This window comes from Emydura macquarii, unplaced genomic scaffold (assembly GCF_026122565.2).
Source record: "Emydura macquarii macquarii isolate MOO-44397 ecotype Brisbane River unplaced genomic scaffold, CSIRO-AGI_Emac_v2 contig_1229, whole genome shotgun sequence".
NCBI classification, from domain to species: Eukaryota; Metazoa; Chordata; order Testudines; family Chelidae; genus Emydura; species Emydura macquarii.
In genome coordinates, this window is record NW_027131366.1 from 1,613,239 (window position 1) to 1,640,184 (window position 26,946).

The 26,946-nt window shown below is 43.1% G+C and overlaps 1 long non-coding RNA gene across 1 annotated transcript; it reads left to right on the forward strand.

Annotated features, from left to right (window-relative positions):
- The first annotated feature begins 798 nt into the window (after nucleotides 1-798).
- Nucleotides 799-21,921, forward strand: LOC137152485 (uncharacterized). Its single transcript, XR_010919528.1, has 3 exons — nucleotides 799-862; nucleotides 17,326-17,471; nucleotides 21,722-21,921. It is a non-coding gene; the product is annotated as an uncharacterized lncRNA (long non-coding RNA).
- The last annotated feature ends 5,025 nt before the right edge of the window (nucleotides 21,922-26,946 follow it).

Here is a 26,946-nt window from a genome sequence, read left to right on the forward strand (position 1 = left end):
TCTGTTGGTGAGAGAGACAAGCTTTCAAGCCACACAGAGCTTTTCTTCAAGACTTGTTAGATCACAGGTCCCCAAACTGTGGGGTGCGCCCCACTAGGGGGACATGGAGGAACATTGGGGGGGGGGCACTGCAGGGCCCAGGCCAGCCCCTGGAGGGGCAGGGAGGAAGCAACACCCCACTCCGCTCTGCCCCAAGCTCTGCTCTGGCCCTGCCCTGCAGCCATGGCTCGGGCCTTGGCTCCTGGCCCCACTCCTGGCCTCAGTTCCTGGCTTGGCCCCTAGCCACAGTTCCCAGCCTCAGTCACTGGGATCCCACTCCTGGCCATGGCCTCGGCCCCCAGCCACTGTTCCCTGCTTGGCTTCCGCAGTCGTGGCCCCACTCCCAGTCTCAGCCCCCCGACCACCATGCTCAACCCCCAGTGCCCCCAACTGCCGCAGCCCTGCTCCCAGCCTCGGCCCCTGAGCACAGCCCCACTTCCAGTCACAGCCTGTGGTCCTGCTCCCAGCCCCAGCTGGGTGGGCGGGTGGGTGCAGTCAGTGGGAAGGGGAGGCACGACATTAGATAATGTCACAGATAAACTAATACCACCAGTGCATGGCTGGGACCTTACCACCACAAAATATGTAACCCCGTTGGAAGGGGTATGTGATGGGGTGTCCACCCCACACAAGGCCTGAAGGGGTTAAAATGGTCACGTGGGCCAATTAACCACCTGGGCTGCACCTGGAGAAGGAGCCAGGGAGCAAGGACTAATTAGGGATGAGGCTCAGCTGGACAAGAACAGGAAAGGCCTGTATAAAGCCTAGTAGCTGAGAGCAGAAAGAGGCTGCAGAGGTCATGGTCAAGGTCAAGGAAAACAAGGTAGGAAATAGCCCAGTGATACAGCAGTAAAGTCTAGTAGTTCCTATATTCCTTTTTGTTGGCATTATTTGCTGACTTCATAGCCTCTCAAAGGTCCATGCAAATGCATATTCTCTATTTCTGGCTTTGCATAACATTTTTCTTTGTTACAGTGCTGATAAAAGGGCTTATGAATATTTGCCTATGCAACAGTAATTAAACTGATTTCTCTTTTTTTACCTACCTGGATTTTGTAAAGCAGCATTTGTTTTACAAAGGCCACGTGATTTCACTAGAGTCTCTCCTCCAGTTTTTTAGTTCTGCTTCTAACTTCCCCTCCTCTGTGTGTGTGTGTGTGTGTGTGTGTGTGTGTGTGTGTGTGTGTTTTAAGACAGATAAAATCATACATCAGAAGAGCATAAGGCTGTAGAAAATGTGTGTTCACTGCACTTCCCTCATTTTCAAAAGGTTTATACGGGAAAATATGCTCCCTCCAGACCAATTTAGGGCCCAATGTCTCCTCCTAAAGCTGTTGACAAGAGGACTGCACAGCACACTGCTCCCAGACACTGTGGAAGGTCCCCCTATGAAGGGCTGGCCAGTGTTAGACTCCCTGGGGCCCAAGGGAGAAACTAAGGAGTGGGCCCCTATGGAAGGTGTGTGCGACGGTCTCTTGGAGAGGAGCCAGCACCGGGTGTGGTTGTGGAGAAGTTGACACTAACCCCTGGGCTGGGTGGCTCACTGAGATGAATCAGGGGATGGAGGTGATGCTTCCTCCCCGAACCCTGCTGCACAGAGCCAAAGCCAGAGCCAGAGCCCCATCATGTGCAGCCCAAGCATGTAACTTAGCTTCATGGAACCCCAGGCAACAATTGCCTTGCTTGCCACCCCCTAGTGTTGGCTCTGCCCTCCCCCGTGAGCTACATACAGTCAAGGCTCAATGAGAGTTTGGAGGTGGGGCCAGAGAGCAGCTACTCTGTCTGTCACGCTTCTCCCCAGCCCCCACAGATTTCCTGTTGGAAACCTGCATGGAATGCAATGCTGCCAAAACAGTGTTAACTTCTGCTTTGCACCTGCATCTCCCTCAGACTGGAGGATTCCAGGCATTCAGGCAGGGCCTGCCCTAGACATTTTGCTGCCCATTGTGGAAAAATGTTCCTCTTCCACCCCGCTTCCCCTGCGTGAACAGGCCAAGGGAGTGTATGTATCTCCTGAGAGAACTGGGCTGCCAGAAGAACGACAATACAATAGAAGAGGAGAGAGAAGGGTGGGTGAGGTATTGGACTGTCTTCTGTTGGTGAGAGAGACAAGCTTGTAAGCTTACACAGCGCTCTTCTGCAGGTCTGGGAAAAGTACTTAGTGTCACAGCTAAATGCAAAGTGGAACAGATTGTTAAGCATAAGGAGATAACATATGTTGCAAGAGACCATTTGAGATAAAGTGGGCAGTTAACACCTCTGCAATCATAGGACAAAGGAGGGCTAGTGAGTTACAGATTATTTATAATGAGCCATAAATCCAGTGTCTCCACTGAGTCCATGTTTTTTAATGTCTAGCTAAGTTATGAATTTAAGCTCCCAGAGTTGTCATCTGAAGGTGTTGTGCAGGTTTCCTTTGAGAAGAAGGACTGAGAGGGCAGATATGGGGTGATCATTTTGTGAAAAGTGTTTGCTCACAGATGATAGGGTGTTTGTCTTACACTTTTCTGTGTGAGTTCATTTGGGAGTACAGTGATGGTCTTATTTAACCCACACAGTAGTTGTGGTGGCATTTAGTGTACTGAATGCGGTACACCACATGTTGTGATAAGCATGGATCCCATACAAGAAGAGGGAAGTCAAGGGGGGAGTGGACAGAAACTCCCTGCCTGGAGTGTTAGATCTTGCTGCCCCCAGAGTTCTTTGGGGTTCACAGCCTCATCCCTTGCTTGCTCCATAACCTTGCTGCAAACCTCTCCTCCTAGAAGAAACTCCGCCAGTCTGACCTCACGGAGGTTTTTTTAGACTTACTCCTCTCCCAGAGAGGTTTCCTCAGGAGGGGAGGGTTGGAGGCAGAGCCTTAGTTATCAATCATTAGGCTACATGCCTAGGATGCCAGAACATTTACATGTGCTCTCTGCAACTGTGCACATCCAATCCCAGTGCTACATGCAGCACTTGTGGGAATCATGCAGGAACTAGTAAAGTGGAATTATGGTCATGAGCTGTAGTCCTGGGACTGAACATTACGGTGATATGTCCTTTTCCCTAGAGACCACTAGTGATGAAGTCTGAATTTTGCTTTCTATTCCTAGAAGCTTCATTATTCATGACTGGGCACTAAGGCTGCTCCAATTTAAATACATAAAATACATTCAAATGGCTTTTGCTGTAGTTTCTAGCGGCCTGATTCTGCAGGACTGCAAGGATTAAGATTTAAATCTTTTGTCTAATGATGGGCCCAATCCAAACATCCCCAAACTTTGAGTAAGTTCAAGTCTGGACCAAAGTCTAATTCAAGTACTTTTAATGCTTATGATTGTTAAATTCTTGGAGGGAAAGTTGAGTATATTTTTCACAAGTAATACACTTTGGTAAAAATAGTATAACTAATATCCATTTGTACTGTATACGGTGGGGGGCTAATTCTGATCTCATTTACACTAGTGTAAATCAGGACAAGCTACTGTGAAATCAGTGGAAGTATGCTGTTGTGAAACCAGCATGAATCCTACAGCTTCAAGAAATTTCACGCCAAGCAAATCCCTCTCCTTTTCAGTCTTCTCATAGACCTATTTATAATAGGGTAGAGACACTAGAAAGTATCCTTAAACTAGTCATAGGAAAAGATGCAAATTGCTCATTAGTGTGGCATGGAAGAAGGAAGCCTTCTTGCTTATGGAAAGAAAGGCAACATCTCTCATTTACAAGCTCTTCCCAGAATATAACTTCCCCATGCTGGGCTGTTGTAGTGCAGTGTGCTAAAACATGAGAACAGCCTTGAGGCAGAGGAACTAGTCTCTGCATCTGTATCAGTTGCTCTGCTTCTATGAAAGTGGGTTTCACAGCAGAAATCTCAGTGGGAATTAAAACACTTGCCTAGAAGAAATGCATAGAGGAGAATACGAGCTGTGTGGTATGTGGTACAGAATGCAGAAGGAACTGAGACTGACCAATAAGGTGGAAATTTTCCATTGGTCCATGTTGTCACACACAAATATAAAGCCATAAATAAACTCATTAGCAATGAGTATTGTGAAACTCTGAATGGCTCCCAAAATGCTTCCAACCATATAACTTTGAATTGTTGATCAACAGCAAAATCAGTAGTTTTTCTATCAACGTACTGTCTCTTTCAGCCAGTATTAGTCAGCTGATTTCTAGTAGGCAGGCATCACAAAAGGATGTCTTGAGTTGAGACTGAAAAGATGAGCAAGTAGTGCCCTGATGGATCAATTCCAGAAGGGCATTCCACATGTAAGAGGTGGCATGGAAGAAGGGGACATATGAGTAAAGGCATCCTTGATGTGTCCATCCCTGAGTTCTAAGTTTATAGTCTGTCCTTATAAATTCAAATTCATAGAAGAGAGCATTGTGATAAACTAGTCTGACCTGCTATATAACACAGGCCATAGGACTTCCCTGAATCAATTCCTGTATGAGCTAGAGCATTTTCTTTAGAAAAAATCCAATCTTTGATTTCAGACTTTCCAGTGATGTAGAATCCACTATAACCCTTGGTAAATTGTTCCAATGGTTAATTACCCTCATCGCTAACAATCTGCACCGTATTAGTCATGGCCTGCCTGTGAAAAAGCATGTATTCAACACAGCATATAGTATAAAGGACAACACATCTCATTAATTCATCTATGCTTTGCTCATGCATTTTTAAGCCTTACAATTACAAAAGAAGGTTTAAAATGAGTCAATATCAAGATAGACTTCACTGAAAAGCATTTGACAGTACCGTCACAGGTAATGGGCCAGGATTCTACTCTCATCTGTGTACTTCAGGGTGATCCAGTAAAGTCAATAATGTAACTGAAGAGCATCTGGCACCATGTATGTCTTCCCCTGATAACTTTCACCCCTTTTCTAACAGAACAATGCCCCATATAAAGAGTGATTTCCATTCCTCCAAAATGAAATAGTTTGTTTATAAAGGTAGATTTCTCCTACTCCACAATATTTGCTTCATTTATTAGTTAAACAAAAGCAGAAGTTTAATGAAAGTAAAGTTTCAGAGATTCAAAAACCTAAAAGAAATAGAAGTCACAAAAGGGGCAAGACCAGCTAGAACTAAAGGGGAGATGGAGTCCATAAAGATGAAAATAATTTGGAGAGAGAATTCTTTAAGTCTATCATAAGAAAAGAACAGCCATATTGAGTCAGACCAGTGGTCCATCTAGCCTTGTATCCTGTCTTCCAACAGTGGCCAGTGTCAGATGCTTCAGAGGCAGTGAACAGAATGGGGCAATTTGTCAAGTGATCCAACCCTTGTCAGACAGTCCCAGCTTCTAGCAGTCCGAGGTTTAGGGACACGCAGAGCATAGAGTTGCATCCCTGACCATCTTGGCTAATTGATGGACCTAACCTCCATGAACTTATCTAATTCTTTTTTGAACCCAGTTATAATTTTGGATTCTAATTCTAATATATTTAAATGGGAAAATTGTGTCTAATACATAAATGCAGTATTACTCCAACAATCTTTTAGATAAGCTTCTGAAATGAACTAGATTTTTAAAACAAGGAAGAGAAACAAAGACCAAACTGGGACACTTACGAGATGAGTGTGTGTGTTAGTAGCAGCCTTGAGGGAATGTATCAATTCCCCTGAAAACCAGCCCTCATTTATATGGTGCACTACTAATTAACACAGCAACTGCAATGTATAAGGGGAGCTTCAGTCTCCTCCTCTGAAGCTGAATACATAAACAATCAAAGGAGATGGCTTCTTTCTGCATGCATCTCAGTTTGTAGTTATAGTTCCCCATATTATGTAATGTCTTTGTGTTAGACAACAGAAAGACACTGCAATAAAGAAACAAAAAGACTCAGAAATCAAGCATCTCACAGTAAATAACATTCATCAGTGCAGAAAATAATTGACAAATCTTTAAGTTTAGGGCACAAATGTAAGTAAGTATTTTATTTACATGGTATTTACCCACACTAGGCATATGGTAATATGGATTGTGTGGTTGCAAAGTGAACACAGGACATTTGTCTGCTCAATAAATCTCTATTCAATCTGCAAGCACATCACATTTTTAAAATCATCCAGCTCCAGAGTACCAAGGAATCTGAAGCCATTACATTGTGGTTATGTATTGTGTTTACAATCTTTTTGCTTTTGAGTGAAAATATACAATTGCTAGTTGGAAACATTTTGGAATGATCATAGTACTGAAGAATCTGTTTGACTTTTTGCAATAAACACACCTTATCCAATGTCACCTGAAATTGGAATATTTCTTCCCAGAGAAACAGTGCCAGCCCTACAAGTAGACAATCAGGGCAGTCGCCTGGGTGGGAACTTCTAGGGATTGCAAATCAACTTTTTGGGGCAGGCACCAAATGTGGGAGGGGTGTAATTTTTTTTGCTCCACCATTTGGGGTGATGACACAGAAAACATTTTCCACCCTGGATGACAAAACACCTAGGGCTGATCCTGCAAACAAGCAAACATCAAATCTGCAAGAATAGCACTATGTTCTCTGGAAGGCCTAAACAGATGATACCAGCAAGAGTCCCAGAGGCTAGATGCTGGCCTGGGACTCATAATGCACAGTGTTCAAACACAGGCAGGGTGAACGCCACAAGTTCAACATTCCGGCTTTATTCCTTTCTCCACATATATTGTCCCCTCCAGCACTTCCCAAGAGTAAAGTTCTCTCTACATAATTATACAATAGTTTCCCAACAGGGGATGTTATGATAGATAGCTCTCCTTTTCTCACATTTGAGATAGCAAAATTACCATATCTGCTTATATACTTAGCATTCTATTTTACTCCCATAAAGCCTACACCACATTTTTATATATATGCATACACACTTCATAATTTTTAAAAAAGTGTTTAACTCAACTTGCTTTGCAAGTAAGGTATTTTCCTCTGGGCTTGGGAAGGTTGTTCTTTCATATCCTAGTATTGTAGAAAGTCTTGTGTATACCTTGCAGGTGGTTTGAGGTTGGAACAAGCGTGAGTCTTTCTTGTGACTACAGAAGACTGCCTTGCACTTGGTGCTTCTGATGGAGTTGTGTTTTGAGAGTCTGTTTCAATATCCATCCATCATTCATCAGCCTGTGTTCCTTCCATGTCTTGCTGATCACATCTCAGCGGAGTGTGTATTTCACAGTCCTCAACCTCCACGTTTATCTTGTGTTTGTAGTGGGTTTATGTTACTTTGATGTAATAAATGCCCATCCACTCCTATATGATTTGTGAACTAGGATTAATCTGTTCGACACATGTAGCTTGCACTTGGAATCACAATTTGTCCTGAGGAAATAATTTGAGCCTGACAGGGTCTCTGTTGTAATTCTGGGAGGTCTTTATCTTGTTGGTCATAGCAGGCTTTGTCCTTTGCATGTGTCTCTTCCTTTTTATCCATTACTCCTTCCTTTGCTGCGGGAGCTATAGACACTAAAGGACACATGCATCTCGTCATCAAGCATTGTACTGATTTACTATTAAGGACTTCTGTGGGAGTGTTTCTACATTCTAGAATGGCTTGCATATGTTTTCTTTGCTTTTGGTAGCTTTCTGAGATAGCCCTAACAATTCTAACTGTCAATTTAGCTTTGCCATTTAAGTGGCTGTGTGTGTTCATGATGTGATATGACTGAATTCCCATTCTCAGGTAAATTGCTCAGTCTTACTGAAAGTAAACTGGGGTCCATTGTCTGAAATTTCACAGTTTGGGATACCATGCCTACTGAAATGCTTTGTCTGATGGTTTCTGCACCAGTGTCTGACAGTTCGTCTAGTTCCCAGAAGACTAAATTGTAGCCTATATTAATGAGGTAGTTTGCAGTGAAAAGGTCTGTTCCTTCTTTGCTACAGGGATTGTTGGGAATGCTGTATATCTTCAATGTCTCTTTTTGCTGTTTGGCCTGCATTTCCCCACATTTATAACAACTGCTCACCAGATCACAGATATCTTTGGCTTTCCTCTGTAGCATGGGGCACGGCTCACTTGCTGATGGATTCTCTGTACCTTTAAGTTTTATTAAAGTCCTCAAATCATGGTTTAAACTCAGTCATATGTCAGGGGTCTATTACAGGAGTGGATGGGTGAGGTTCTGTGGCCTGCATTGTGCAGGAGGTCAGACTAGATGATCATATTGGTTCCTTCTGACCTTAGAGTCTATGAGTCTATGTTTGGCCAGTTTAAGATACCTGTGGCTTTCCAGAGCCAGGCTGCTATTCCAGAATGGCTACAACATATTGAGAGAATTTCTGTTCTCATGGATCTGGGTATTATGATTTGATTGCCTTTATATATGACGCTATCTTGTACCTTCATCTTGTCTTAATAATTCCAGTATTCTTGGGAGCCAGGTAAGGCTTCCCCCTGGTGTCTGGCCATCCTGACAGAATGATGGACATGAGCACTTGAAAATCTTTGTTTTGTATAGTTTTTTCTCCGATTCTTCTTAGTCCCTGCCTTGAGACTGGTGCATAACTGGCTTAGTTAATGCTGTCTCTGTATTTCTATCAGGTTGAGGATCTCATTTTTGTTCAGCTGCCATATTTTCATGTTGCAAGATTACTCTGGATAAGATGTCAGCTATGAACATCTCTCTCTTTTTTTTTTTTTGTAGTGTACACCTAGAGCTGTAGCACTGCAGTTTCAGTAAAATGTGCTGTGGTTGTTTTGGGGCATTAACAGTGGCATGTTTAAAAATGCTTTTTAGTGATTTTTGGTCAAGTTAAATGGCTTCCCATCCTTTGACATACTGGTCAAACTTATCACAAGCAAACACTATTGCAAGATATTGTTCTATAATTCTGGAGTATTTTTGTTCCATTGGTGACAGTGGCCTTGATGTGAAAACACCTGATGTATCCAGCCTGTCTCACCCGGATCACATTGTACAGTTCATTCACATATTTTAATTTGGCCTTGCTTAGTTGCAATTTTGTTTTCTTCTATTGCATAATGCTGAGGAAGTCTTTGCAGCCTAGAACATTCACTGATGCCCCACTGGCCATTGGGCATTCAATATCCTGTTTGTGAGTTGCTGCCTTGCCTTTACATTTGGTGCGAGTCTGAGCTAGTTTGCTGTTTTGCATTAGTGTCATCCATGCAAAAATCTTACCCTCTGAGTCACTGCTTATTTCCTCAATATGGTGGGAGGTTTTTTTCTTTGCTTTCTTGCCCAAAAGCTTTGGCATAATTTCTCATGCCACAATTATTGCATGTGACCCCATATGTAAGGCATTCCATTATCATGTTTGTCTCCACAGGTCGTCTTTTGCATTTCGTTTTATCTCCTCTTCCTTGTGTTTGTGCCTTTGCACAAATTTTTGTGTATTTTCCCTTGTATTTTCATGCTTTCTTTGTGTCACTTGGTGAATTATATGTGCCTGCTCCTCTTATATTCTGCATTGGGTATGAACTTGTTCACTAGCTTTGCATCTGTCTACAGTTCCTGGTAAAATTAGTGGGGGCTCATTGAGCATTCTCATTTGAGCTCCTGCAGTTTTTATCCATATTATTGTTATTGTTCCCATAACTGCAATGGTCATTGGGGCACCATCATTGATGAACAGTCTATCAACTGTCTCCACCCCGATGATTGTGTGTCAGTGCCTGAGTCTCTGAAGTCCATTCCTGTCCACTCTTTTATGCTGTCAGTCCATCTCTTCCTCTGCCTGTCTCTTCTTTTCCCCGTACTGTCCCTTGGAGGATGATCTTGGATAGGCCAGATGATCTTGTTACATGTCCATATTACTAATTACTATATTGCTAAGCTGTACAAAATGTGTGACTCCTGTGATTATCAAATCTTAAAAGATGAACTAATTTGTAATCTATTGTTTCTCCAGATTCTCGATTACAATTGTTGAAAATATACCTTTGTCATTTTTTGTGGGTTGTAAATGATTTTGGTGTGCCTCTATAAATGTATATGGCTCCACCTGATCTGCTGCTGACATCCAGATGCTGTTGGAGCATGTGGCAGCCTTTTCCCATTACAGCTAATAGTGTGGCTGCTGCTGTTTTGTTTTCCTTTTTATCCAGCCCTATTGCAATTTTGTTGTTTTCCAGTGTGATTTAAAGGATGCCTAGTGGCTAAATACATTCCCTTACATGTCCATCTGCTTGGGAATAGGAATCTGATTTACCATCATGATTAGGCTTTTCTGTGTTTTTGGTTAGTTTTGGGGGTTTTTTTACTGGGAATTTTTGCAATATTCTTAGTTTCTGATTTTTACATACTTGCAGAAGCTGTCTCGTATCTTACCCCATGTTCACTGTTCAAGCATAAAGAGGGAGAGAGCCAACCCAGTGCAATGTTCTGGCTTCACTCCCTCCTCCACACTTCTTGAGCGGCTAGCCCATGCCGTAGTCTGTGCTGCGATGGCTTCAATGTTATTGATACCTGAGCTAACTTTATCCAAGCTACCTCAGATATGTCTACATGTGCTGCAATCACACCTATGATTACAGTGTGGACAAACCCATGCTGTCTTCTCACCAAGCACTTCCTGCAAGTAGAATTCTCTAAGTTCCTGTACACAATTACAGTACAGTTTCTGCTATTGGGACACTCCGAAAACCAGGATTCCATATCCTGCTCTGCTACAGATTTCCTGTGTGATCCTGGGCAAGTCACCTAGCCCCATCTGTAAAATAGGACTAAAGAGTACTTCCGTACCTCATAAGGGTGTTGTGAGGTAACTGTGTAAAAGATTGAGGTGCTCAGATACTATAGTAACAGGCTCATAAGGATCAAAGCTGTATAGATACCAATATATGCTAATAGTGCCAGGAACAGGAGTAATCTGTATTGGGATGGATGCATAAAGTCAGGGTAATCACACACACACACACTCACACACACACACACACACACACAGGTCAATGTGCCCTGTCCCTGTGGACTCCCCTTTGTGGTTCTAAGCACAGAGATCTTTGGGTTTGAATGGGATCCAGAACTGAGGCAGAAAAACTTTTCCTAGTAGTTTCCCAGTTAGACCATGCAGACCCCAAGTCAGATTTTGGCTTTATATAAGAAGTACAAAATAATGGTACTTTAACCTTAAACACTGTGAAATTACAGAAAATGGAACACCTCTGCAAATAGAGTTGGGAATGCTCTCTCATTTAGACCCACAAGGAGTGGTTAGAATAATAATCCCAGAGCTCAAAGTTGAATTGAGAGCTACCCTTGAATTAACCCCCCCCCGCAATGGAATAACACGCATTCAAGGAGTTAACTACAACCTTCTCTGTAAGGTACCTTCACTTGGACACTCTTGTTCTCCCAGCCATGTGCTAAGACAGATGCATCAATACTGGAATAGCCACAAAAAGCAATGGTTGGTTTCCCTCACAGAGGAAAAATTACTGTTATTCACACTGAAAAAACTAGTGTAGCTGTAGTCCTCTTTCATGTACTAGCTGGTATAAACCATGTACAGGAGCCTCCTGAGATGCTTAGTCCTGTGGTTTGCAGCCCCCTGGAGGTCCACAGACTAAGACTTCCAGAGGAGTCCACACCCTCATTCAAAAACTTGCAAGGGTCCACAAATGAAAAAAGGTTGGAAACCACTGGCCTAGTCAATAAACAATCCTCCAGCTCCTGGTGGTTTTGCATATCTTAAGGTTAACTCAGATCTAAAGGTAAAACCTAGAGCTTAGGCACAGCCAGTGGGAGTTGTGACAATCTCTGGAGAACTGTAGGCCTTCTAGGAGACGGTGAATGCATTACATCTAACCAGTGAGGTAGTTCTGACATGCAGTACTGTATTTCTCATTTCACAAGTCAGCCAAGTACAACTCCATGCAAGCTACTGACATTTTAGGAACAAAACAGCCTCCATTTTTATGTAATGGTTTCATAGTGCTTTGTAGGAGAGGACAAAACAAAACTGGACATGGACTATAGCAGCAGTGGCCAAACTGTGGCTCGTGAGGAGCATGTGGCTCTTATACAGTTAAAGGGCAGCTTGCGGAGCCTCCTATGCCCCCCGCCCTCCCCCCCCATTCTCCGCCTACCAGACGGGGATGGAGAGCTTGGAGCTTTTGCCTTGCAGCAGGGTGGTGGGGCTAGAAGATTCTGCCCGGTGGGGAGGAAGATCTCAGTGGGTCAGTAAGTTTGGCCACCCCTGGCCTATAGCAATGGAATGTCAATTTTTGTGATAGGTAGCCTGTATCTCAGTGATGCGAAAGGTTGGTCATTCCTTTTTGTCCACTGAGGCATGTTGCATGGCCAGCTTGAAGTGGCCGTTTCCAATCATTTAGGAACATGCCACAAAACAGCAGCTGTGAACCTGAGGGCTCAATAACTCCATTATTACTAAGCTGTGGAAATTCGCACAGTGGATCGAATCCTCTGCTGCAGCAAAAGCCCATTCAGCACAGATGACAGAGTGGCTTAAAGCCACCATTGCAGTGACAATTCTAGAGCTCTCTGAGTGCTAGGCAGGTCATTGGCAGCCTGAAACCTACTCTAATTGGCAATAGCTTCTAACAGCCCCATGGCACTGTTCCAGCCATCCAGTATCGGACAGGCGTAGAGAAAGCCCTGACCAGATCTCCTGTATGCTGGCCAGAAGAAGGATAACACAGGGCTGCTGTAATGGCCTCTAAGGATCCCCCAGCACTTGGAGCATCCTCCTAGAACAGGTTAAGCTGCCCTTAGAATTGTTTTGCTTTGCTCCAGCATTGTGGAACTGAAGAACCTAGGCCAATAAGTGAGATTGCTGAGTTATGCAGTACAGGGGGGAAAGCTGACATTTTGGTTCAGTAAAGTAAAATACTCAGTCTCCCAGCAATATCCCTTAAGAGATGCTCTAGAAATGTTCATGCTAAAAATCTCCCTGGTTAGATCCTATTAGATTTCTACTTGCCTTTTATCTAGTACCCTGTATATATTTTCTTGTTCTGGGAGTGTAATGAAGACAGATAAGGCAATACTCTGATTTCCCTTGATTTTTAAAAAGGAACATTTGTACCCTAAGCAACTTCAATACCACAGTGATGAGTGCCGCATAAGTACTAAGACAAATAGAGATTGGACTGAGAATTTTTTGAAAGCATACATAATGACATGGCTTTTACCTAAGATGTGGACATTACACCTAATGTTTTAGTCAAAGGTAGTATTAGTCATGACAGTAAAATAGAACTATATTCTCTGAAGAGAGAAGCTAAATGTGCAGTGCTCTCACCAAACAGCATTTACATCACAGATATATATTCACATCCATTTGGCTGTGCAAATATATATATAAATTAATAAAAGCTGGATACTGCACAGGCATCATAAGGCCACTAATAGGAAATAAACCACCAACAAAAAAAGTTACAGAAAGAATGTATACCCATACAGTTCTCTAGAATGGTATTTTCCTACTGATAGTGGCTTCTTCATAAGTTCCAGACAGTTGTTTCATTGAGATCATTGACTGTAAAGAACCTTTGTCCTTCATTAGCTTTGATGCAGACATTAATTAGTCCATAGCACATGATAAGAACAAGCCAAGAAACTGACATTTGCATGTCCCACTAATTTCTGCAATAAGCTGTACAACCATCAGTAAATTGACCAAGAGCAGGAAAGTATCTGAGGAATCACCTTTATATTTTTATAAGGTTTCTATCTATTAAAAGCTCCATGTGACTTTTTCAGGAGACAGAGAAAAGGGGTTCTGCAATAAAAAGAACTGAAATCAAAACAGGCTATCTTTTCTCTAAATGGCTTTTAATCATAATGGTGGATATAGACAGAAGGGAAGAGCACAAGGAAACAAACAGTATTTTTTGCATGATAATCAATTATCTCAGCACACCAGATGCCTAACTTGTTATAACCAACATCTACTTGCAGAACTATGGGTCCCAGTCCGGCAAGGAGGTCTGTGTGGTTGGTCCCCTGCCTCTTTATGGTGCACCACTGAAGTCAGTGGAGCTCTGCCCATGGGGAGTTCCTTTCAGAATCAAGCCCTTAGAACGGGCGAGAAAGCAATGAAAAATCAGGCTCTCCCTGGGAGAGTCTGATTTTTTTAAGTGGCACGTTAGTTTAAATTAATTTTGGAATCAATATAGAGGAGCTTACACATTTAGAGAGGAAATTAGCTGTTCGTGTTAAAGACATTTACTTCCCAAACCATTGCTACACACTGAAAAGGCATTGTGTGAAGTGGGATGGTGGGAAGGGGGTTCTCACTGTGTTATTGCCCTGCCAATCCACCGAGAGGCAAACCTGGTTTCCTCTCAGAAGTTTCCAAGGCCTTTCCCCTTCCTTCCAGAACAAGGAATCCTAGTGCTAACGGTGAGAATGAAAATTCTGGGATGTGAATCTGGCAAAGTTTTCAGACAACCATTCCTCCCTTCCCCCAGGTATTACCACAAGAGGGGACAATGATTTATATGGTAGCTCCTGGACACCCCAGTTAGGAATGAAGGCCCCATTATACTAGGTGCTGTACAGACATGTTGACACATATCCACAGGATTGGTTCTATGCCCCAAACTTGGAACAGTCTCCTGGAGGAACCCCTTCGATGTGCCAGACCCCCAATGGGTCTCACTCTTCCTTCAGGGTGGGCCACACTGCCTCACCACCTCCTGAGACTGAACCTCACGTACCGTGAGCTCTATTCAGAAATTTCTGTAGCACTTTAAAGACTAACAAATTTCTGCGGCCATAAGCTTTCGTGGGCTGCAACCCTGACGAAGTGTTTAGTCTTTAAGGTGCTACAGGACACTCGTTTCTATTCAGAGGTCCAACTGAGAGGCTCCTGGTAGAGACTTATCCACTCTTCAGAGATTAATGACCCTCACCCAGTATATACAGTGACACTCAAGCAGCACTTTCAAAACAGCAGGGTATATTAGTCAACTGAATCACAGCCTAGGCAGTCCTTAAGTTAGTATAGAGCAGTGGTTCTCAACCCATGACCCACTTGTGTGCTAAAAAAAAATTCAAAGTTTGCTGTTTGATTTCCTCAGTCCTGGGCCCGGCAAGGGTTCAGGTGGCTGAGTGGGGGAGACAGTGTCATAAAGCCCTGCTGGAGATCTCCCTGCCAGCAGGGAAAGGCGAAGGAGCCTCCTTTGGCGGGGGAAGGAGTTCAGCTGGCAGCCTGCTGCTTCCTCCCTCCCCACACTGCAGGGACACACTGGTTGCCAGGTGTCCGGTTTTTGACCGGAAAGTCCATTTGAAAATGGAACCTGGCCGTGTCTCGTCAGCAGGGCTGACCAGACACTGATAGTCTGGTTACCACGGGTGGGGGAGGTGCCAGGTTATCAGCCTGCACCAGCCATGGGTGTAAGTTGGGGGACCACTCCTGATTTCTGCAAGCACTCTGCTCAACCTATCGGGGGGGGCTCTGTCCTTCCTCTGCTGTGCTGGCTTGCTTGGCCCCCTCCCCCACTGAGGCTGGCAGCTCCGGGATGCTGTCTCCTGGATCTTAGTGTCTATCGTTGTCCTCTTCTCTGTATGCTGGGTCTGTTTCTGTACAACAGGGAGTGCCTGAGGTGGGGCAGGGCAAGAGGGTTGGAGAGAAGAGGGATGGGATAGGGCAGGGGAAGAGAAGGAACTGGGGCAGGGGACACTGGAGAGGGAAGGGGATGACAGAGTCGCCACAAGGGGGAGCACTGCCTCCTTGCTTCTGGGCATCCAGAGAAATGGGGGGAGCACATGCACCTTCCCCACTAGCCACAGCTACATGTCACATCTGGGGGAGATGAGCATCCCCTGATGGCCATGTCTGGACCCAGCGCCCACAGCCAGAGCAGGAGGTTGCCCTGTAAGTCTTGTCTCTGGGTGGAGAGCTGGTGCAGGATGGAAATTTGTCTCAGGGGCAGCTTCCCAGCTAGGGTCCCCCATACCTCCGTGGATGGGATCACCCCTACCCCTGACTGTTTGGGAGCAGGCATCAAGGGACCTGTGCCCACCTGGGCAGCCACAGCAGGCGGGGTGGTAAATATATTGCATGAATGCGACCCACATAACACAGAAAGCTGCATATGTGGCCCACAATGGTAAATAGGTTGAGAACCACTGGTATAGAGAGAGGCAAGTTAAAGCATAGCTCAGTCTGGTCATTCCAGAGCAATCCACCAGTCAAGCTGTAGTAAACTCCATTTGCAGGCTCTCTCTCTGACTTCCTTCTTTAGTCAGTTCCCAGGTGAGAGAGCCAGTCCTTCCAGAGCGGGAGTCTCTGCTCTATTTCCTGGCTGAAACAAGGAAATCCTCCTCCCTTGGTTGCTCTCTGTCAATGTCCTGGTGATTGGGTCTTCCACTGAGATGGATTGGCCGAGGCCAGTTCTTCTTAATGACCCAGTCAGTTCACTCCAATAGCTATGCAACACATACACATGTCTCTGACCTGGCCTGAGAGAAACAGTCTTTTTGCCAACTGAGTAGCCATGCAATGTATAGGGGAAACAGAGGCACACATAGGATTCATAAAAATATTATTACACGTTTAAAACCTACATTCCTAAAATTCTTGTTACTTTGGAAGTTAAAGTGCCCCGGCCTAGCTCATATACTGTATATTAATTAAGTTTGTCAGCATCATATATCAATTAAATCTGCAGAATCTTTATTTTGGCAGATTTTCTCTATCCTTGTGATATGGATATTAATGAACTATAACTGGGAAAACCATTGCAACTCTGGTGTTTTGTGCATGAAGAGAGTGGCTAGATTAAGAAGGCCTCCATATAGAACTGGTTCAATATATCTCTATACTCTTCAACCTCACAGGATGAGAAATCCCCAAAGACTTTCAGAATATTCCCTGAGGATGGCAAAATCTCGTATTTGTTTTTACCTGTGATGAAACAGAAGCAAGTGTCTGGAGACTGAAACATCTCAAGTTACCAAAATAACCTATGGAAAGTGGGAAGAATATATTTACAAGACTTGAGTAAATATTTTACACTTTGAGAGCAGCTTTCAAAGCGCTTTAGAAATATCAATTAAGCCTCATAACATCAATGTAACATTCTTACCTATCTATTGTGCAGACAGGTAGAACAGAGAAGTTGGGTGTTTTGGGCAAGATCACATAGCAAGATAGAGATTGGAATAGAACGCAGGATTCCTGACTCCCTTCACCCCTAGTCTTTGGCTCTGTCCACATACCCTTCCCAAATCAAGATATAGTTCGCAAGCAACACTGCATATCCTCTTCTTCCACCACAAGCCATCTCCAAAGTTGAAGCCTGTTGAAGAATTTGGTACAGACAAATTTTGGGAGGCACTGGCCATAAATCTCTTTTTTTTGTTTGTTTTTCTTTTCTTTTACTAGTTTGTTCAGAGGCCTTAGAGGAAGGAGAAATGGACAATGAATCCTTGGCATTGTCAGGAAAATATCAGGTTTTCCTGAGGCTAACAACTTATAGAATATTGAGGCAAGGAGAACCGTCTCAGGACTATTTATTGCAAAGATAACAGGTAAATTTGAGCACATCTACTTAATGATTTAACGCTGGAAGCTGTCCTTCCAATGACTATTTTTTGGGTGGCTTTGGGTAGCAGGTTCATGCACAAGGGATTATTTTAGGCAATAGGACAGGACTGGTCTTCACATTGGCATCATGCTGCTTTTCTGTTCGACAGTTGTTAAGTGACAATGGATGCAACAGTAACAATTGTTCAAAGTCACGGAGAGGAAGTGGCAGAATTGAGAACAAAACCCAGGAGTCATACCTTTCTATACCCTGCACTAACCAGTAGAGAACACTGCCTCCTTGCTGATGTGCACCGTTTCAGTAACTCTGACTGCAGAGCTGGTCTGTCATGCCAGCTTTGGGCAGCAATTTTCAGTCTGCCTCAAGCTCTCTTCTTGCCCCAGGTGTCACAAGATGCTGCTTTTAGAGAAAAATAGTTGTAAGTTCTTGATTTACTAGGAACTGTCACCTGAATTCAGCAGCAGCAGAGCAGAAAAATTACTGTAGCTCTAGCTGGCAGGTTTATTGTTAAATCTTATAGTTAGACAGACATAAGAAATACCTCTTTATTTATGTGTTACAAGATGCAGAGCAGCTCCTGCCTGTGACAATGCTTCCTGTTACAGCACGCTAGTGCCCTCCTCCCTCCCCCTAAAAATAAGTCCTGGGAAGAACAGCAATGAGTTGTAGACACGTTTCCCTTACACTAGACTAGAGTATCTATTAGCAGTAATACTAAGCTGCTTTCCAGCCTTCAATACTGCCCTCTAGTCTAGTTTACAGGTAACTCCAGACTTTATATAAATGTGGATGTGGTCTATTTTCATTCTCCCTTCCTCCACCTAGTGGTAGTTCTTAGTTATTTCCTTCCAGATAAGATGCTATCAAAATAGATCACGTTTTAGATCATGATGTACTTAGATCAATAAGGGGAAGAAGCAAGTAGCAGTTTCAGTGCTGATATTGGATTGTAACAGAAGACCATGGGGAAATAAAGTCAGAAGTTACACATGTAATACAATGAGCCTATTAGCATACAGTGAGAATTAATATAAACACTGAAATAAGAAATAACTTTTCTGATTCATATTTAATAAAGGAAGATTACATATCATAAGGTAGAAATGCTTTATTTTTGTTGGGGGGGATGGCATGTGGGGAGAACAAAGGTCAATGATTTTGTAGAGGCTAAAAAGGCATGGGAGAAAAGTGTAGGTACCTTAACTTGAGAGCTGAGCTGTAAGTGTTACATGAGACCTCCTAGCCTAAGCAGGATTTGTGTGCAATGTATAGTCTTTTCTTTGATGTTTCTTCAGAACACTTTGTCAAGGGCAGTGACCGCTGTAAACCTCTTAAATTTCGTGTGCTATTTTTATTACCTCCTTTTGATTGGAGAAGCCTCACTTAAAAGATTACAGGGGTTACTTCATGTCTTTGTAGCCAGATGCATTCCGGTAAAGGTCAGACTGATCCAAAGTCAACCGTTATCTTTAGCTTACATCAGTGATTGTTCCCAAAACCTCTACTCCAGGACTGTCGCTGGGGAGTGTACACCTAGAGTAACCCACAGTCTGGCTTCTCAACAAGACTAGAAATATCAAATGCAAGAAACATATCTATGACACTTCTAGGAAGACAGGAACCAACCTGAAAGTAGAATCCAATTATCAGCACGGGGCTGATCATCTTAAGGGTGATTTGCTGATATGACTTTGGTGTTTGCAACTCTTATTTAAATTATTTAAATGGGAAAAAAATAAATCTTTGCTCAGACCTCATCCTCCAACCAAAAGAAATCAGCCTAGGTGTGAACTGTTTGGGTAAACAAGACCAAACCCAAGTAACATGTTAAAATACTCATTCAGTTAGTCAGTGCAAACTATAGTAGAAATCTTATGGAGATGCTTTGTCATTAACACCATGGAGCCATCATGACTAATGGTAGTAATAAATATCGGAAAATAAGTAATGATTTATGCTGTTATTGCCTAATTCTGCCTTGGAAAATGCATTCCAAGAATGCATTTTGAAAAAGACTGTTCAAGGAGTGTCAGTGACATGGCTTAAATCCTGTACTACTTTAATAAACACCCTATTGTTTGTGTGCACCACTGCTGTCTATCAGATCAAATCACAATAGCTCATTGTGCACCAGGACCTGTACTGCTGCCAACTAAGAGTTTCAAGTACCTTTTGGACAAGAATGATCTGAGTTCTATTCCCCCAATGTCGTTCTGATGTTACAATAGCCTGGGAGTGGAACAATGAGGCAAATGTGAAGTCCTAGATAGCAAGAGATGCATTTATGTAACATGTATTAGACACCCATACTTATTCACGTGACTATTTCACCGATATAGAAGTATTCTTTATAATGTAGGTGGCTACATCAGTTTCCACAGCTGCTTTGTTCCAGTTCAAAGGAAAATCATTTTAATTAGGAAGAGGATTGCACTAGGGGATCTTTGACATTAGGTTGATTGGTGCAAGGGCATTCAAAATTAAAATTCAAGTTGATACACCATCATTAATCATAGTAAAACAACGGCAGGAGTTATGATGGGCACCAGCCCAACATCAGTACCAGCCCACTTGTGGGGCTGAAAATCAACAACATCTGAACTATCACAGCCAAAATCCTGCTGAGCACTTTGAAAGTTAGCCATTTGAGCGCAGTCCAGCTCATTGAAAGTCAATGGAAAAACACACACATCCTTCCCCTCGGATTAGAATGAAGTTGGATCGGGCCCTTCACAAGTATTAAAAATCTTTTGAAAACAATGTGGGAAATCTTCCACATCAGTACTTAACTACCACGAGACCTGAGACATTCCAATCGCTGTGGTAAATATCTAATTAGGATGTTTCTAAACTGTGTATTATTGACTTTAGAGACTGTATCTTGGGTCAATACCTAATTAGGTACATGATTTGCCCAAGAGATGGAGTGGTGCCGGCATCTCAGTTAAATGTTTAAAGAGCGTGTATTATATTTCTCGTATTGAGGGTGAGAGTTCTTAAATAAAAATTATTATATGGTCCGTAACACTCAGACCAGAATGCTGTAAGAAGAGCATTCTGGCCTGTTGCTTCAGTGTATGTATAATTTTTAAATACACTATGTTGTAGAAGAGAATCTCCCCTTGAGAGACATTCCTATTTCTTGGGTAATTATAGGTTTAAATAATATATATGCAACACAAGTGTGTACAGCCCAGAGCATGCTTTCCTGAAATTCTTAACAGGCTGAGTCACTACCTTACTCCCAACACAGCTGACAGACCAGAAGTGTCCTCTTCCTGGGGGTAACTTTATTAGTAACACATTAACAGCACAACCTCGATATTGCCAACCCCAAGCATTCAAAAATCATGAGATTTTTTTAAAAATCATGATTAAACCAATGGAGTGTTTTTTGTTTGGCTTCAGAGTGTATCACAAAATCTCTAACCAGGGCATATTTTGAAGCTTTTTCTTTGCAACCATGAGAACTAAATTATTTTTAAATGAAAACGGAGATTCTCATGGTCAGGAGCTGGGCCTTGAAGAAACAACCCAAATATTGTTATGGTCATGGCAAACACAGAAGTTAGGTAAAAATATAAAATCCTCTTGCTGGAAGATTACAATGTAACAATATTTTCTTTCTTGGAGTCCAGAATGATTACAAATGAACACTAAACCAGAAAGAGACAAAACAGGCTGCTCCCAAAGGCAGACAACTCACCCACCCTGCTTTAAGCTGGCTCTTTCCAAACTGACTGTTGCTAGAACCTGATCACACGTCACTACAGATCTCTCTAGCCCGGAAGCAGGACCAGGAAACCTGATGCCACACTCCTAAAGTACTAGCTTGCAATTTCAATAGAGACCTCAGTACACCATAAGTATCATGAGGCTCAAGATAAAATTATAGAAGTTGGCAACGCTGCAACATGAAGTTACCCTAAGCTTTCTATTTTAGCTTGGCTGCCCCAAGGATCTCTCCTCAGAGTTTTCTCTCTCCTAGCTCCTTAGTTCCTTCTTGCTAGAAAGCCACTCCCACATCTAGAGTGGCACTAATGTGCCATATCTACCACACTCAGCTGAACTCCCAAGAATAAAGTGGCTGTTCTAACAACTGCCAGCAGGACAAGAAAAAAAACCCTGCCATCTTAATACATAGCATTTACATAGTGTATTATGGGGGTGACAGATGTTCATTCATCAGTCCTCACAACACCTTCATTACATGTTTGTATCTCTATTTAATAGGTCAGGAAAAAAGACAGAAGTTACGTGACTGGCCCAGGCCTTGGAATCAGTGGCAGAGCTGGGAGTAGAATTTCAGACTAGCACTGGGCTTAGTCCCCTGCTTTGGCCTCCTAGACCTAACTGTTTCTCTACAACTCTTTAGAAGTCCTTTTCTGTATTTTGGTAGTCGCTGATTTTTACATTTCAATGTCTTAGTCATTTCTCCCTCTTAAAACACCAAGAGTGAAATCTGGGATCCACTGAACTCATTGGCAATGTTCCCATTAACATCTGTAGCACCAGGATTTCACTGCAGGAGTCTATTAGATCCAATAAACCCAGGTGAATCTGAACTTTAAGTGGATCACCCTAGGCATATTTCTCACTCGAACCTCTCCAGAGAGAAAGATGAGGCATATTATCACTACCTAATGGTTTTATACAGGTGCCCATCACCCTAGTATCGGAACACCTTCACATAAAGATGCTTTGCTAATCAAAGTCCTTAGTGGATCTAAAACTGTCATTGACAGTAACCCAGCACTTGTGTCTGATCATCTCACAGTGCAATGCCAGGTACTTGTTGCAGACTATGGTTTGCCTTAGGTATTACTCTGCAACTATCTGAGGCAAATTCTTCACTTGCCATCTATGGAAACAACTTCCCACTGAAATACAGATGTAATTGCATCAGCACCCTCCTCTTGAAGCACCCCCTGGCTGACTGATACATGCCTGCAATCTCAGTTTGGAACAGGGCAGCTCCCCCCATCTCACATGCACACCCCCCACCCCAAGGGCAATGGTTCTCAGCAGGCCGAGCCCCATGCATGTCCTCCCTCTTCAAGGGTATACAGTCACTAGTTCTTTCATGACCTTAGTATGGGGCCATAGCATTAAGGCTTCCTTCCCAGAGGCACGGCCTTCTTTGTCAACCCAACAGGGGCCTATCTCTACCCTCAGTTGGTCTGTCCTTTCAGCAGCCCTCCCTGGACTTAGTCTGCAACCAGACCAGCAGGGCTCACCATGGTACCCTCGCTTAGTGTGGCTAAGCTCTGGGCTCAGTCTGCCCCCATTGATCTGTCACTCCTCTAGCCAGCTAGGCACCTGCTCTTTGCTCTTCCCTAGGATCAGTTCTGCCTGCAGTAAGCTGCCTGCAAGCCTGCTGCTCTTCTAGCCACCCAGACACCAGGTCCTCCCTCTTTAAACTCCAGACAGCAAAGAAATGATCTGCCTCTGCTGCTTGCTTTTATATGGCCCTTCTGGCTTCCAGTTGGTTGCTTCAGCCGCCCCTCTGATTGGCTACTCCCCTGAAGCCACTCTAGGCTGCCTGGAGGACTTCTCCTCTGCTCTATCCTGGGGCATGGTGAGGCAGGGTTATCACAACAGAACACAGAATGCTTTGTGGCCTTTAAGTTTAAGTAGCAAAGATTGCGTAGTCCATTTTAATAGTTCTCAAATATAAAGTGCCATGAGATTCTGTGATGGATACAAAATAAGGGAACTTTATACTAATTTGGCAGAATTGGTCATTTAAAAATCAAAATATTATTTTTTCACGAAAAGCAAAGAGACCAGAAGGCCTCCACCTAATCTTTTAAATTCAGCCTTTTTCTAAAGAAGTGACTCCCTATGTCAGTACTGTGCCAGATTTGAGTCCAGAAGGAATTTTGGAATCTGTTCAATTGTAAAATGTTCCAAATAAATGTATTGGGTGGGGGGAGAGGAAGAGAGAGAGATTGAGTGCGCAAGAGAGAGCAAGCATATGCACACACAAGTATGAGGCTGTAACCTGGTGTTTAGAGAACTCACTTGGGGTGAGAGGGGTCAGTGGTGTAGACCTAGGATCCAGTCCCCCTGCTCCACAGACTTTAATTGCTTATCCACAGTGGACCACAGAAGAGAAAGAGGGAGCCCCCCACATCACAATATCCCATAGCCCAGTGTTTGGGACCTTCACTTGAGAAATAGCAGATATCTGAACAAATCCCTTCTCCCCTTCAGGTGGAGTGGGAAATTTAACCAGGGGTCTCCCTCATCCCAAATCAGTACCTTAACCCACTGGACTAAATGTCAAGAGGGGGATCCATCCACCGGCCTCTTGCAAAAACAGAAAAGGCACCTAATGTTTGCAGCTGAGAATCCTGAGCAGAGAGAAGAATGAGTCACCTCCCCACAGTCCAGATTCAGGCTGGATTTCCTGAAGGGGGCAGGGCTTTGGATACATCCCTCAGCTGGCTAGGTACAACTGGCTAGGTTAGAGGGGAACTGCCTACCATGCTGACTGTTGTGAATCCCCTACTGAAACACCTATCTCTCCCCGTTCATTGTACAGGGAGTCTATGTTCCTAACTCCGGTTTTGTGAATCCCACTGATTTACTACATGCCTAAAAATTAGCTGTAGTGGCGCTCAGCATCGTCATGTCTAAATTCCTTTGTGAATCTAACCCACTACTTCTAAGGGTATGTCTGCGACCCATGGTAACTTCCTGCAATGTCCTTGAAAAACTTTATTGAATTAAATTTAAGTACCTTTGGAGTCCATTTTATTAAATGCAAATGTTATGTATTACTGTGAGTCCTGGGAAGTGTTATGAACTTCAGAGGACTATACTGAATAATGTGCAAGACAAGAATGGATGTTTGGACAAACAGCGTCAAGTGGTTTGCTTGGCAAATCTCCAGGAGAGGTAAATGCGAATCCAAGCCTCTCCCCTACATTATGCAAACACCCAGCCTTTTGAAACTGCGCCCTGTAGCTGTTCCCAAAAGGTTGGAACTCAAAGGCCTAAGCAGTATAAAGAAATGGGCTGATCTGCACAGTCAGTGTGCTTGTTCTGAGCTGAAGCTATCAATCTATAACCACAGAAAACCGCCTTGGTGAGGTTTGAAGTATTGACTCCCAGGAGAGCCCTTGTTGGAGTTGGGGGTGATCTCTGGTAAATGTTTTAGCATGCACGTGGGTTCTTTTATTATTTTAATGTGTTTGCTCTGTCATGCTCTCACCTTAAGAATAAATGTGCTTGCTTAGAAGGATCTGTGTGGTAATTTATAAGTGGGGACAATTATCTGGTCATAGGAAGGAAAACTATCAGAGTGAGTCTCCATGTTGTACCATTTCTAAGAAGTCCACCTGTCTGCAAGGGAAGCTGACGTTTTTCTGACACTTACTCTAGGAATTATTTCGGGGAAGTTTTCTGGCCTGTGTTATACAGATCAAACTAGAAGATCACAATGGTGTTTTCCAGCCTTGGAATCTATGAATCTATGTGTTGTGGGGCAGAGATGATGCAGCATGTCTCAGAGGGGACCCACATTGTTAGGATGACTTGAGTCTTGCCCGTTTCCCTTCATCTCAGATAAAACACATTGAGATTGGAGTTGTACTTGTTCTTTAAACGAGTAATGTGCACAATTCTGCACTATGTCATTCCACGCTCATCAGCAGGAGGGGGAGAAATTCTGCTAGTATGAGAAATTGAACTGGACATTTCTAGATTGCTAAAACTAATGGCAGTTCTTTCTGATGGTGATGCCTTAAGGGGCCAGCACCTTTGCCTTGTGCGTTTGTTTTATTTTTCCCTCCCTTTCTCTTCCTGCTCCTCTGGGCAGGTTTGTGTGTGTCAGAAATAGCCTCTGCGGGGTAACAGGCAGAAGCCGTCACTGAAAGCTGTTTCCCTCTGAAAGGTAATGCTAATGCAACTGCCAGCCATTACCCAACAACTTGGAGTTTCGGCTCAGTAGCGCAATTCTAACAGTAAATTAAGTTGTTGAACTGTAGAATCTCTCTCACTCACAGCAGTCTCCTTTGGGAGAAAGACTTCTTGTCCTAACTGCTCTGCCAAAATATATATATATATTCCTTGCCTGGATTATATTTAACATCAGACACTCAGAACTGGCGGTGGTTTTGTATTTCCAAGAACAAGAAGAGTTCCAGAATGGAGCCATGGTATTTGAGAGCCCTACACAAAACCAGCAAGTATATGGCAAGAACAGAGGCCCAGGCTTGATTGCTTATTAATACATCCTGGGCTTGATGCAGCAAGCCTTCATGTTAATGGTACACCATTGAAGTTGTTGGGACTTGTGGTACACGTAAAGCATGTTTTGCTAGACAGGATCTCTGGCACACTGTTTGAATCTAATAAGATGGGATGAAGGTCACTAAGGGAGGCTGCAGACACATTTTGCAAGGAAGTGCCAGCAGTCACAGTCTGGTAGCAGTGGAGACTTCAGGATAAGCTTTTCATTCAGTCAAAAAACTTTCTTTGTAGCTCCTTAAACTAATTACAATTGGCTGATCACCCTTTTTACTTTGGTTTTCAGATCAGTTAAAAAAAATAGTTAGTATGAGGTTTAAACCATAGAGTGGAATGCAAGCCTAACCCCTACCTTTCATTATCCTGATGCTTGGCTCAGAGTAACATTTTAAACAAAGGCTCGCAAACAAACATTTCACTGAGATTAAATAAAATTAGTTGAGGCAACTATTAAGAGAATGTATTTACAACATCCTCATTCTGTTCTGTTCAGCTTCTTAGACTAAGTCCATCCCCTAAAAACTAGAGATACCATGGGGATGGGCTTGGTCTAAGAAGCTGAATCGACTAGAACAGAACACCAGGGATGCTTGGTTTCTTCTATCCTCTGCACTGACGTGTAGTGTGATCTTGGTTGATTGACCCAGGGCTTGATCCAAAGGCCATTGAAGTCAATGGAAAGACTCCCAATGACTTCAACAAACGTTAGATCAGGCTGTTACAGCCAGTTTTTTAGAAGCGGCCACTGATTTTGGGCACCCTTCAAAAGACTGAACTATTGAGTACCTGCAGCTCCCTTAATTCCTGGGCAAGCCTCAGCCGCTCTAACAATCAGGCCCTATTTATTTCAAATTGGGCACCAAAAACCAGGGGCATCGAATTAGTGGACACCTGTGATCATTTTGGCCATAATATCAGTGACTCAGTTTGCCATCTGTAAAATGATTACATTAATGCTTCCCAAGCAAAGTTGTAATAAGATTTATTAACATTTGCAAAGTGCTTTCAGATTCTTGGATGAATGGGACCATACAAGTGCAAAGTATTATTTATACATTAGATAAGGATTAAACACCGTGAACCAGATATTTGCAGATACTACTCAGAGAAGTGAAAAAAATCCCACTGGATATTTAACCATTTTCACAAAATGATAGATTGTGATGAAGGAAACAAAGAGACCGCTAGTTTAATAATCTTAA